This window comes from Pleurodeles waltl, chromosome 6 (genome assembly GCF_031143425.1).
Source record: "Pleurodeles waltl isolate 20211129_DDA chromosome 6, aPleWal1.hap1.20221129, whole genome shotgun sequence".
NCBI classification, from domain to species: Eukaryota; Metazoa; Chordata; class Amphibia; order Caudata; family Salamandridae; genus Pleurodeles; species Pleurodeles waltl.
This window is the reverse complement of record NC_090445.1, coordinates 686,445,970-686,458,278: the sequence shown is the minus strand read 5'-3', so window position 1 is coordinate 686,458,278 and position 12,309 is coordinate 686,445,970. Positions and strand designations below refer to the sequence as shown.

Genomic DNA, 12,309 nt, shown 5'->3' with positions numbered 1-12,309 from the left:
TGGCACAGCCCTTCCCAGACCATTAGAACATTCTGGTATTGTTGTTCAATTTGTCTTTTGGGTTTGCACACTTGAAAAGAATAGATGTATTTCCTATTTATTGGTTCCAACTGCCCTGACCTATGACTCCACCTGCTAATGTGGACTGATTCCACCTGCTCCTGTTTATTGGTTCCAACTGCCAGGACCTATTGACTCCACCTGCTTGCAATAAAGGTCAAAACTATAAGGCTGACAGGCGTTCTCTTCCAAGGCCTGTTGGAACCTTCCTGTCTCCGATGTGACCACACCCATGGAGTATTTAAAGCGCACCTGGAACTTGAGTTAGTGCTTGGCATAGTTCCTGTCCTGAGCAAGCATCATCCCTGCACTCACCTCCCGAGTTGACTGGATTCTTCCAGCGTTGTAATCTTCCTTAGCCTAAGTCTCCCTGTAGCTCCTGTGACACTGACTCCGTTGTCGCTTTTGTTGTCTTCTCTTCCAGTGTGGCGATTCCTCTTCGCCTCCTGGCGCTACATCTACAAAGACTTCCTCTGGATTCCAGTTTTAAGGAGAGACAAAGCTAAGTACATGAGCACATGAGCACATGATGGTGTACACTAATCCTTAGACTAAGCCTTAATACTATCTGTAAGACTGAGTTCTGAATAGAGAAACCTTGCTTTCCAGAAATCAGACACTACTTTTGTTTTAACAGCCTTAGTGCTCTGAATTCCTCTACAGAGTGGGCACTCCAGACTTGAATTGTTTCAGAACTGAAGTCCACGCACCTGTAATTCTTGAAGAATTGGGGCTGGCATAAATATGAGATCCAGCATTGCGGTCGGAACCAGGTAAGTGTGTGACCTGTTGTATTATTTAATGTATACCTGGCCTGGGGTGACCCCTTCACTCCTGGTCATCGTGGACACTATTCCCAATTCTGGATGTTTGATAACGTATTGCATTTTGCATATTGAGGCTATGGTTTGCCTCAATTTAACTAATTAGACCAACATACCTAAAATCAATCCACATTTTTAACAATTCCCAGATTGGATTCCAATGCTCTGCCAAAGATACCAAAATATACATTAAACTCAGAAAAGGAGAGGCCCCAGGAGAAAACCTAATTATAACACTAAGGGATATCAAAAACATGATAAACTTCAACTACCACAACTTAAAGTTAAAAATGTAATTATATTTGACGCCAAGGAGAGACCAACTGAGTGACTCATTAGCTCACTCTCTTGAGTCAGAAGTTAGAACGTGCCCTCATCCTTGATGCCAACATGACTCAGTGCCCAAGTAGAGTTGGTGTCCAGTGACCGGACCGGGTTTCAGTAGCCGGGACAACCTTCAATGGCTACCACTGAATGACAGAATCCAATCTCAACTCTGGTATTGATGTACAAATGTATTGATCTTGTTCGCTAAACCTTTCTGGTACATTTTCTTCAAACTAGCCCACCAGAAGTCTTAAGTGTCAGGATAAGAGACTGATCCACTACTTCAATTTGAGTTGAAATCTAAATGTGGGCGATACTTTTCCAGCCAAGGGACAGTCTTCTGGAACTCTCTACCAGTCTCAATAAAGTATGTGACCAATGTTAACAGCAAATAAAAAATAACCCACCAACACAAATCTTGTAGGGTACCAGTTAGAAGACTGTGGCAAAGAGACCCCATCAGGGTAACATGAGCAATAAAGGCCTAGACAGACTAAGCCTTTCCTTATTGCTTTAATTGAAATTAAGAAGTTTAGCATAAAATTGACACTTTACAGCTTCTAACTTACTTTGCACTATGTTCCTCATTTCAGAAGCAAGTTCCACTTTCTGCTTTCTCCCAAGTACAAACACTTTGTGGAAGAGATGATGGGTGAGCAAATTGAGTAAGCAAGATGGGGGACACACCTAAAATGAGACCTCTGTACAAGGCATCAAGTGGACCCAAATCTCCTAAAAAAAGGGCCAAAAGCTGCTTCAGAACAGGAAACCACGACCTTCTTGAAAGTTATTCATATTTGTCCATTGTCTGTGGTAATCACAGACCAACGCCACCACATATGGTAGGTAAGGCGGCACTCCTTCTCCACCCTTGCCTCTGTTTCAGAGCACATTCCTGTTGAAACAACCCCACCCCCTAAATACTGCCGGACCTCAATCACAGAGCCTGAAGGAGCTAACATAGCTCCTTATAGCTTGGGTCTAATACCACAGTGCACACACTGCTCTTCTAAAGGGAAAGAACACAATCATTCTCTTGAAGGCTGCACCATTTTCAGAAGGCAGAATGCAAGGCCCACAGTGTTGTAAAGAAACTCACTGGCCGACAGAAGCGCGAGACTTGCCTTCAGTTATTTACTATTTGATCATGGCTCTAAAATGAGATATTCAAATACACACTCAAACTAGCAAAGTCCGGGACACAGAAACACTCAGTCAGGATTTACTTCTATTATCACCTGCTTCTACCTACCATCCTGTCAAGTCTATTGAGTACTAGCTCCTCGCGCAATGAACGCAGGTGTCCCACACGCAGCCCTGGCACCCCGAGGCAAACCGCAAACAATGACCTCTCAAAAACACTGGCTTCATCACATTAAATACTCTGTCAATGGGTGCGGTCATTGAACATGGCTATTCTTACCTTAAGGGTGCTCTATACTAAACCCTTCTTCGGAAACTGACACATCAGGAGCTCATACCATTTAGCCAGAGGCTTTTGGACTCTCGGACTACAACCTCTCCTGTATCCAGGAAAGGCTCCAGCGAGACGCTGGGAGGCTGATGTTTAGAGTCTGACCTCGTCTTCTCACCAAGACATGATTCCTGCGATACAGACACTGACCCTTATAAAGGCAAACTGACCAAAAAGACGAAAATATCTGTCACTGCCAAGGGCCCGGCCATCAGTTAACACTATTCACAAACACCTAACAAAAAAATCTCTCTCAGCATTCTTTGGCCTAGCATCCCGTTGAATGTGCGACAATCCCCTTTATTTCTGCCAAATATCACATTGCATCAGCTCAGATGGAAGAGAATCATTGGCTGAGCCGGCTTTGGCCTCTCTCACACCCACTCGCGGCAGGCAGCCAGACTAAATATACATGCAGCGACAGCAGACACTTGTTGCGCAGGAGCTACCCCCCTGTAGGAGGGAGAGGGTTTGAAGAAACGATAGGAGAGCGTTACACAGTCAGAGGTCAACGTGTGAGGGACCTCCTGCAAGCAGGAGAATGGGATTGGCTAACAGAATACAGGGAAGAGGAACGTGAGGCAGTCACCCACACAGGGAGAGAAGATATGAAAGAAGGCAGCCTCGTAGGGTGGGATGGGGGTCTTACACAGGGAGAGTGGACTTGCATGAGGAGTTTGAACAGGGAAGCCCCACGCAGATGGTGTTGAAGAAAGGGGCATGGGTGAAGTAAGAAAACTGCCCTACGTTGACGATTACTTAGAACAAACATACTTTAAGCCGGGCTGTACTAACACTTCTTAGGGGGTCTCATATACTTGTAACAGAATAGAACGGGCACGTCCCACCTGGGCTGCCATACTTTGAACAGGAAAGAACAAGCACTTTTCATAAGAGCTAGAGGTTTTAATGGGGCACTGGTTGCACCTCTTAGACTGTTGGATTTTAAGAGGGTCTATATGGACTATTTCGACTCTAGTCTGCAAAGCTGCTATGTACCTACAGTGGGTCATTACGTGTCCTTCACAGCAGTGTTGGTATACCGAAGTGGCACAGCTCCTGCTCTTTTGAGCAAGAATCTCGTGTTTTAAAGTAACATTTTCAGACTGCTCATCAGGACTGCCGCTATAATGTGAATAGATCTGTGACACTTTTGTATTGCATTCTTGCACCTACAGATAACTATATTACCATTAGTAGATTTAGTTTTTGCCTCACAGCTTTATAAAGCTTTAAAAAGGACATGACGTAGTGATTTAGTTTGTCTCGTGTGACTAGCAGTAGTTGACCAGTGGTGCAGAACTTTTGGGTTGCATCTGGATACTGCTCATAACTCATTGACAACCTTTAGATTAACCGTAGCATGCACACCCTGAAACAATGCCTGATAAACTAAGCAGTTCGGCGTGATAATCCAGGCCAACATGTCCAACTGCCCTCAGCTTCACAGCCTACGGGAATTTTGATGGGTTAGGCGAGGGGGGGGGGGGGGGGGGGGAGGTCGACAAAGTAAGAGCTGGGAGCCTGAAGAATCAGGCAATCGTCACTGCCCACGTGGCAATGAAAGGGAAGCAAAGCAATTATCTCTCAGACCCGGTATCAAGCCATTTTACCAGTAGCTCAGGGAACCCCAAGCAGCCACCTGGCTCACCTGGTCAGTCTTGGAACTGCTCGAACATAAACCCGGAGTCAGGGGAACCAGGCAAGATCCCACTCTAGCACTGGCATGGCCAGGGAGCACGTTCCATATTCCTGAAAATAGTACTAAACTTTACTTAACGTGTAAAGAAATAAGTGTCAAGGCCCTTGTCAGGAGAACATGGCAGCTTGCACTACCCACTGCTCTACTAATGAGCAATGGCATTTTATACACTAGGCAAGACTAGTACATGTCACAAGCTACTGTTATAGATTGGGTGGCAAGTATTAGTACGTTTAATGCATAGAGAATTATTAAACAAATGTTGTTGTGCTCACCACAAAATTAGACAAACAGCACCACTATGTGGCTGGTTGCCATAACCCCTGGTGTTGACAATTAAGTGCAGATGCTGAAAACGTGAAATCACGGGCTCACATTAAGGACTGGTACTATAAGTAGCAAATCTCCGGGGTGAATCATATACATGGGGAGGAGGTTGTTGGCCCAACTTCTGGAGCAGAGATGTGTGCTACAGATACATGGTATGGTCTCCTGGGTTTGGGTGTATGCTTAAGGGTTGTTGAAGAGTACTAAAAGGCCAAACGAAGGAACTGTACACTAGTGTGGCTTTACTGGTAATGGAGTGAAAACAGTCTCTGCAATTAGAATGTATTTTCTCAAAGATTCTTGTGAACCGGGTGCATTCAACTCTTGGTAATCAGGTCAAGTCGAAAGGGCTTTTTTATTGGGGAAAGTTTCTAGCAGATCTGACTTTTTGGATCTCATCTTGTGTGACATCTACTGATGGTAGGATGTTTTTAAGTCTGTTAACCGTTTGTACATTTAAGGCCAGCAAATCTTCAAACTCTCGGGATTTAATGTGTTCTTGGCTAAAAGTCCTCAAATGGAGGCCATGAAAGCAACCATGGAAGCAGTGGGGGGGGAGGGGGGGGTGATGAGCGATGTTCTTTTCTCCCAGTACCCAGCCTGCTTGGTCTGCATCCTGCTGACCAGGATTACAGCATTTGTGGTCAAGGCAAGTGTGCTGTCCACCAACATGTGTATATAATAGGGCACCACTACCGTCTGCATCTATATATGCAGAGACCTGTATTTCTGATAACCAAAAATATGCCGATCTCAATATGGGAAAACACAGAAATAGCAAGTATGTACATATGCTAACTATAAGCCACTAACTTCTAAAACTCAACCTTGAGAAGTTCAACAATATTTATTCTGGAACTGCCCACTTTAACATGCAAGACTGTGCAAGCTCGGAGTGAAAATTTGCCAGCCGCTAAGCTCTGATCTTCAGTTGTCCTTCTGTGAAAGCCTCTAATTCTGTGGGATGTCCAAGGCCTCCTGTTTTGTTAATGAGTAATACAAAATAGAATGTTTTGCCTTCCTTTAGCTTTGCACTTTATTTTTCCCTAGCAAGACTGCTTGCCCCAGGTTCATCTTAATAGTACTTAAAGCACATTAATTTAGTTCCTTGAAGATCTAAACACCAAACATTTATCTTTGGTTAGGAGAGAAAACGAGCTAACCATGGAAACCTGGGTCAATGCCAGCTTTCCCGGCTGACCAAGATGTGAAGGCCTTTACTTCATTCTATGTGCCTCCTTCTCCGTAGTCACCACATTAGAAAGCACCTTCAAGATGAGGACTGTACCAAAATCTCTTGCATATGGTTTATTTCTCTGTAATGTTGCTTCCGTCATGTATAACATAATATAAAAGTTGAGTACTGCATCATAGTAACAGCAGGGGTGCGTCATGTATGTTCTAAAAATAATGTTTAGAAACCAGTATCTCACCAGTAATTTCACCACCGACCCTGGAGCTAAAATACAGGTAACACACGGGAGTGGCATTTTATTTAGTGGCCAAGAGATTAGAAGCATCCTTCCCAGTAGCTATATATAGGTTGTCCTTGTTTTTATGATCAGGAAGTCAGTTATTGGGCTTTCTTGCAGTTTCTTAGGAAGATAAAGCTTTTAGTCGGTAATCTTACTGCACAAATCTCTTCTCGGAAGGCTGTTCCTCCTGCTTGTATTCACTTCGTTGGCTGGCAAGTAATGCCGATTCATACAAATATTTGAAGGACTAGTCAAAGATATTCTGCCCCTCACATTCATTCAGACATGTCGAGTACAAAGCCACACACCGGCATGATGGTGTATAGACGTGATAGGGGGGCTCTCCCGACTTGTTGCTGCCTCCCCTCGCTTCTCAAACATGGCTCCTGTCAGCCCAGTCACAATGTGTAAACTGTGCGCATCTAACCCTTTACGAGATAGTACTGGCATACGCTCGCTGCGACTATTGATCCAATTCCAGTTTCCCTCGATCATGAAAGTACGGTCTCTGTACAGCAGGCAAGAGGAAACCAGCTGTTATCTCTCTCAGTTCTTCCCCGCCCCCATTTTTCTGTATACATGGTTTGTGCCTGAAAATTAGAAAAGCCCATCCCGTTACCAAATACAAATATGACAGCATGCAAAACGTGCATTACGCGCCTCTAAAGCTGTACACTTCTGTTCCAGGTGTGCCGGAAACACAATTTCAGAGCCAGGAAACCCCAACTTCTGCCCACAGCACCAACGTTTATAAAGCATGACAGGTTGACTAAAGTTCCGAGAAAGGGCCGCATAACACTGAAACAACGTGAAGAATAAATGGAGCACACCTTTTGTGGATGGGGGAGAATTTGAGTTTGACTATCAATACAAAAACAGGGTCCATGGCTATAAAACACTTGGTGCCACAGTTTTGCAATGTGTGTGAAACTGATTTATACAGCATGGTATAAGCCGCAGATAACGTTTCAGTGCTACAGAGTAAAGAAACCTGAGCACTGCAGACAAGAAAGCACGAGAGCCAGAAAATGGACGGCTATTACATTAGTTGTTGGATCCATAGGCACACGAAGCAAAAGCTTTTTGGAAGAGTTCTCATTTGGGTGCTAGGACACTCACTGAGGGATTCAGGCTTGCTCACTTAGTTTCTTTCGTGCCATGGAGTCACACAGCACGCAACCCACTCCGCCGCTCCGAGGGGAGGGGGAGAAAGTAGGGACACTGTACCGTGCATTTATTGTACTCGCACTCAGAATAGCCGGAATGGCAACCCTACTTTTGGGGCCAAGCCAGGCCCTTGGCTCAGGCGCGTTCCCTCATTTCCTGACTCGTTAACCTGTATCGGAGGAAAGTGAGTAAGATATGTGAAGGTACTGTTGGTGGGAGACTGAGGTTAATCAGTGTGTGGGGGAGGCAACACCGGATTAGGGAAAAGCTGCTAAGTGGCCCAAGCCATATTTAATACCTCCAGCCAGTCAGTACTTCCTAGCTAACAGCTGCATTACATAACTTGTAATTCCGCTTTTAACACGAACAATCCAAGCAAACTAGTGACATCGTGGGGGTCACTAATTCACAGAAAGATAAAGATACGATTTCCTAAGGTTAAAAAAAAACAAAAACAAAAAAAAATGAAAGAAGGCCAAGACGTTCCAGGTGAACTAAATGACGGGACTCGATGACCCCAGAGCTTAAGACATGAGACAGGCCAATCGCTGACAGGTGGGTGCCCAGTGGTCCCTGCGTTTCATTCCACGGCAGGCCCACTGCGTTATGTCGTCCAGGATGTGTAAAGCGCTCAACTACCTCTGGGTGCCAGACAGGCGGACACATCTTTACCCTCCCTCCCCGCCGGGCCACGTCACGTGGTCCAGCCCCGCCTCTCACCTCGCACAGCTCCGACCTCTTCCTCTCTCTTCGGCGCGTAGAAGAAGGCGCTGCTCAGCGTTCTCTTCATATAAGAACCGACGTCATGGCGAGAGAACGCGACCGTGCATGCCATTGGCTATACCCCTCCATCACCCGCCAATAGAACAAGGGTTGCATTTAACTTCCCACCGCCCTCTTACATTTGACGTCAGCCCCCTGGTATTATTCCGTGCCTCGTTGCCTAAGCCACGTCAAGCAGCTTGCTGGGTTGCTAGAAAGGCGGAGCTACCGGGGAGACCGCTATTCTGGGTGGAAACTCAGACTATATTTACCGAGGGGGCATATTTAAGGCGGGGCAGTTGTATAATGAGGATATTCAAAATGGGAGAGAGTAGTACTGAGGACAGGGTTGCTGCCTTCCTACATAAAGATGTAGGCCACGTTTGCCTGTTATGGGATTCTGGAAGGGTCAGGTACTTATTATTTAGTGTTGCAATAATTTTTTTTCGAGCTTTCGCATCAAGAATTTTAAATTCTATTAAGGACAGGAGTCGAGGATTATGCTCAGATTAGTTTCTCTTTCTATATTTTAATCTTTCCAGCAGCCAATCAAAAAAGATTTACAAAACAAAACACATCCCATAGTTCAATATATATCACATGACAACCATAGAGATGAACATGTATATAAGCACAGAACACTAGCGTCCTTCCTCTTAAATTTGCAAATGCTTCAACAGAGAAAGGAGTCAATAAGGACCAGTCTATAAATCGAACCATAAAATCCAAGGGAAAGTCTCAACTTGAGCCAACAAGTATCCATATCAGGAGCAGCATTCCAGAAGAGGGAACCTCAGCCAACGATAACCACAAAACACTAGCTCTAGCGTTATTTCTGTTCGAATCCTTAGAAAAAAATCACATAAGACCAGTCATAGAAACATGAAAGGTAAACTCAATCGTCAGAATCATTTACATAACTTACAACCTGGGTGGGTAAAACAATTGAACAATATAATACAAATAATACTTAACTCGTAAAACGATGTCTGCATATATAAAGGGATGGGATAATCCTTGCCTCGTGTCCTTAATAGAATTGAAAATTCTTGACGCGAAAGCTCAAAATTGTTTTATTCTATGTCAGGACCGGAGGCTCAGATTATGCTAGTTCAAAGCTGATTCACCACCACAGAAGCAATATCCAAAATAGGCTTGTAATAAAAGGCTTTAAATGTAGACTCAGAAGACCAATCTGATGCTTTCATAATATCTTCCAGCCTTACCCCCAAGTTAAAAGATTTGGAGGCCATAGCACCCTGACTGAATGGGCCCCAAAAATGGATATATCAATTCCTGCTTCAGAAAGGAGCCATCTAATCCATCTGGCCAAAGTAGCTGACGAAACCGTATTAGACAGTTTTTGTAGAGCAATTAAAACCTGACCTCCAGGGTCTCTCCTGAACTCATTAGTAGCTGCTTCATATGCTTTGACATTGCACTACACATAACTTAAAGTTATGTGGGAACTCAGGATAGGACACCGATTTAGTGCTAGTTTTAGTGGGTCTAGAGATGGAAAAAGAGACCCCATTAGGGGAAAAAATCCTCCCGCCAAATCCAGAGCTCTAACATCCGACACTCTATTGCAAGAAATGAGGCACTACAGCAAAGCACTTTTGGCTGACATCTGTTTATGTGCCAAATATATATTATCTGGCCAAGCGTTTAGAAAGGATAACACTACATTGACGTCCCAAAGAGACGAGTAACAAGGTTGAGGAGGCTTAGACAATCGAATACCTCTCATAAGTTTACAAACCACAAAATGTTCGCAAACAGGCTTGCCAGAGACAGGAATATGCCTGGCAGAAATCGACGATCTATAATTATTAACAGATCTGTGGGCTAAACCAGAAGCCACTAGAGATGCCAAAAAGTTAACTACTAGATTGACATCGGCACAAAAGGGATCGGAATCCCGTTCTGCACACCAATGAACCCATCACCTCCAAGCGGAAGCATATCGTTTGTGTGTGCTAGAGGCCCAAGCCTGGTGGATGTAGAGTGAAGCTTGTGTAGAAATGCCCGGCAGGAGCCACTGCTGCCGGAAATTCTCCATGCCACCAGACATAATTTGCCTGTCACAATTAAGGGATCAGGGTTCCCCAGGGGGTCCTGCAATAGACTGTACTGAAGGGGAATTAGAAGGGGAAAGTCTCATAACAACTCTAGAGCGAGAGGGAACCAGGCTTGAGGCCTCCAAAGCGGAGTCACTAAAGCAATCTCTGCTTTCTGTTGGCAAACCTGCACCAGGACTCGAGGAATCATGCTAAAAGGGGGGAATGCATTACCCAGAAGAAAGGACCAGTCCTGAAGGAAGGCATCTGTGGCTATCGCTTCCGGATCTGGTCTCCAACTGAAGAAATGTGGAAGCTGATGGTTCAGTCTCGAGGCGAACCGATCCATTGAGAAGGGGCCCCAGCTCTGGTTGAGATAATGAAACACTTTCGGGTGGAGCCTCCAATCGCTGCCATCCTGAAGAAACCTGGAGTTCCAATCCGCTACCGCATTGTTCACCCTCAGAAGGTATTCTGCAATCACCAATATACGGTGTTGAAGGCAAAATTGCCAGAATTCTTTGGCAATGCATGCTAGAATCTGAGACTTCATACCACCCAACTTGTTCACATACCTGACTGTCGAGATGTTGTCCATCCTCAACAGGATGCAACAATCCGACCGCAGGGGCGACAAACTCCGTATCGCAAACGAACCAGCTAGAAGCTCCAAGCAATTGATGTGGAGCTAAAGCTCCTCCTCTGACCAGCAACCTCCCGTGGTCAGGTACCCGCAACGGGCTCCCCAGCCCCATCTGCTGACATCTGATTCCAGAATAACATCTGGGGAGTTACCGAAGATCGCATGGCCATTCCAGACCTCCATGTGTTCCCTCCACCAGGCTATCTCCGTCTTTGCCTCTATGGAGAGGGGAACCTTGTCCGCATATGATAGGCCCTTCTGAAGGTGAGGTATCTTGAGCCGCTGAAGAGCTCTGTAATGCAGGGGACCCGGGAGATAGCTAGGATCGTTGACAATAAAAGACCCACCATCCGAGCTAGATTCCTCAAGGACACAATTTGTTTGGACAGGAGAAGGCGTAATTCCTTCTTTATGTTGCGCACTTTCTGTTGAGGAAGAATCAACTAGGCCTTCACAGAGTCTATCTGGAATCCCAAGAAGTCTATCTGTTGGGACGGGAGGAGACAAGATTTGGGTTGGTTGATCAAGAAACCCAGGCTCTGGAGAAGATGGATCGTCCACAACATGTGATTGTGGAGAACTAAGGGGTCCTCGGCCGTGAGGATCAGATCGTCGAGATACACGATCAAACGCACCCCTCGGGCGCGAAGAGACTCTACCACAGGTCTCATCACTTTGGTAAAGCATCAAGGAGCGGATGAAAGCCCAGGGAGGGACCTGGAACTCGAAGCACTGGCCTAGCCAAGTGAATTGAAAAAAGCGGCGATGAGGGGAAAATATCGGAATGCTCAAATATGCGTATTTTGGATCCAAACGGATCAACCAATCACCTTCTTGAAGGATATTTCTCAGAAGATGAATTCCTTCCATTTTGAAATGTCTGTAGACTATCCAGGCATTGAATTCTTTTAGGTTTAGGTCAAACCTTGAACCCTCTCCTTTCTTGTCTACCAGAAAGATGGGGCTGATAAAACCCCTGGGATGAGGGGAGGACTGACAAAGGGCCCCTTTTTGGAGAAGAGTTTGTACCGCTAAGCTTATGATCTCTTGGTCGCGAACGGAAAAATGGGGAAGGAGAGGAGGGGACCATTGGCGAGGGGATTGGTAAGATTCTAGTTTAAAACCCTGAATAGTCGCCAACACCCAGGAGTCTCTGGTCAATTTTTGCCATTCCGTCAGAAATAGCTGAACTCTGCCCCCAAGAGTAACCTCTGAATAAGGAACGTCTCACCTGCATTGGAGGAGTCTTGGGCGACACCCTGTTGTCCTTTGTAGTAGTTTTTTCGGTATCTAGACAGACCTCCATGGGAGCGAGAGGGGTAGAAAGTTGAGTCTGCTGATTGTTCTCTGTTGTAGCCTCATCCTCGGCCAAAGGACTCACGTCTGGGGCCTGTAGAGACGGCTCGACAAGCAGTCCTGGATACGTCCGGCCATCCGAAAAAGAGTCTCCCTAAATAACTTCTTTAGCGACAACTGGGCTTTGTCCAT

The 12,309-nt window shown here is 45.4% G+C and overlaps 1 protein-coding gene across 1 annotated transcript in view; it reads right to left on the bottom strand.

Annotated features, from left to right (window-relative positions):
• Positions 1 to 8,213, bottom strand: part of OAT (ornithine aminotransferase) — a 41,273-nt gene extending 33,060 nt beyond the window's left edge. Inside the window, exon 1 of the mRNA XM_069239131.1 lies at positions 8,077 to 8,213. The gene's annotated coding sequence lies outside the window, so the exon portion shown is untranslated. The remainder of the gene's footprint in view (positions 1 to 8,076) is intronic.
• Between the last annotated feature and the right edge of the window lie 4,096 nt (positions 8,214 to 12,309).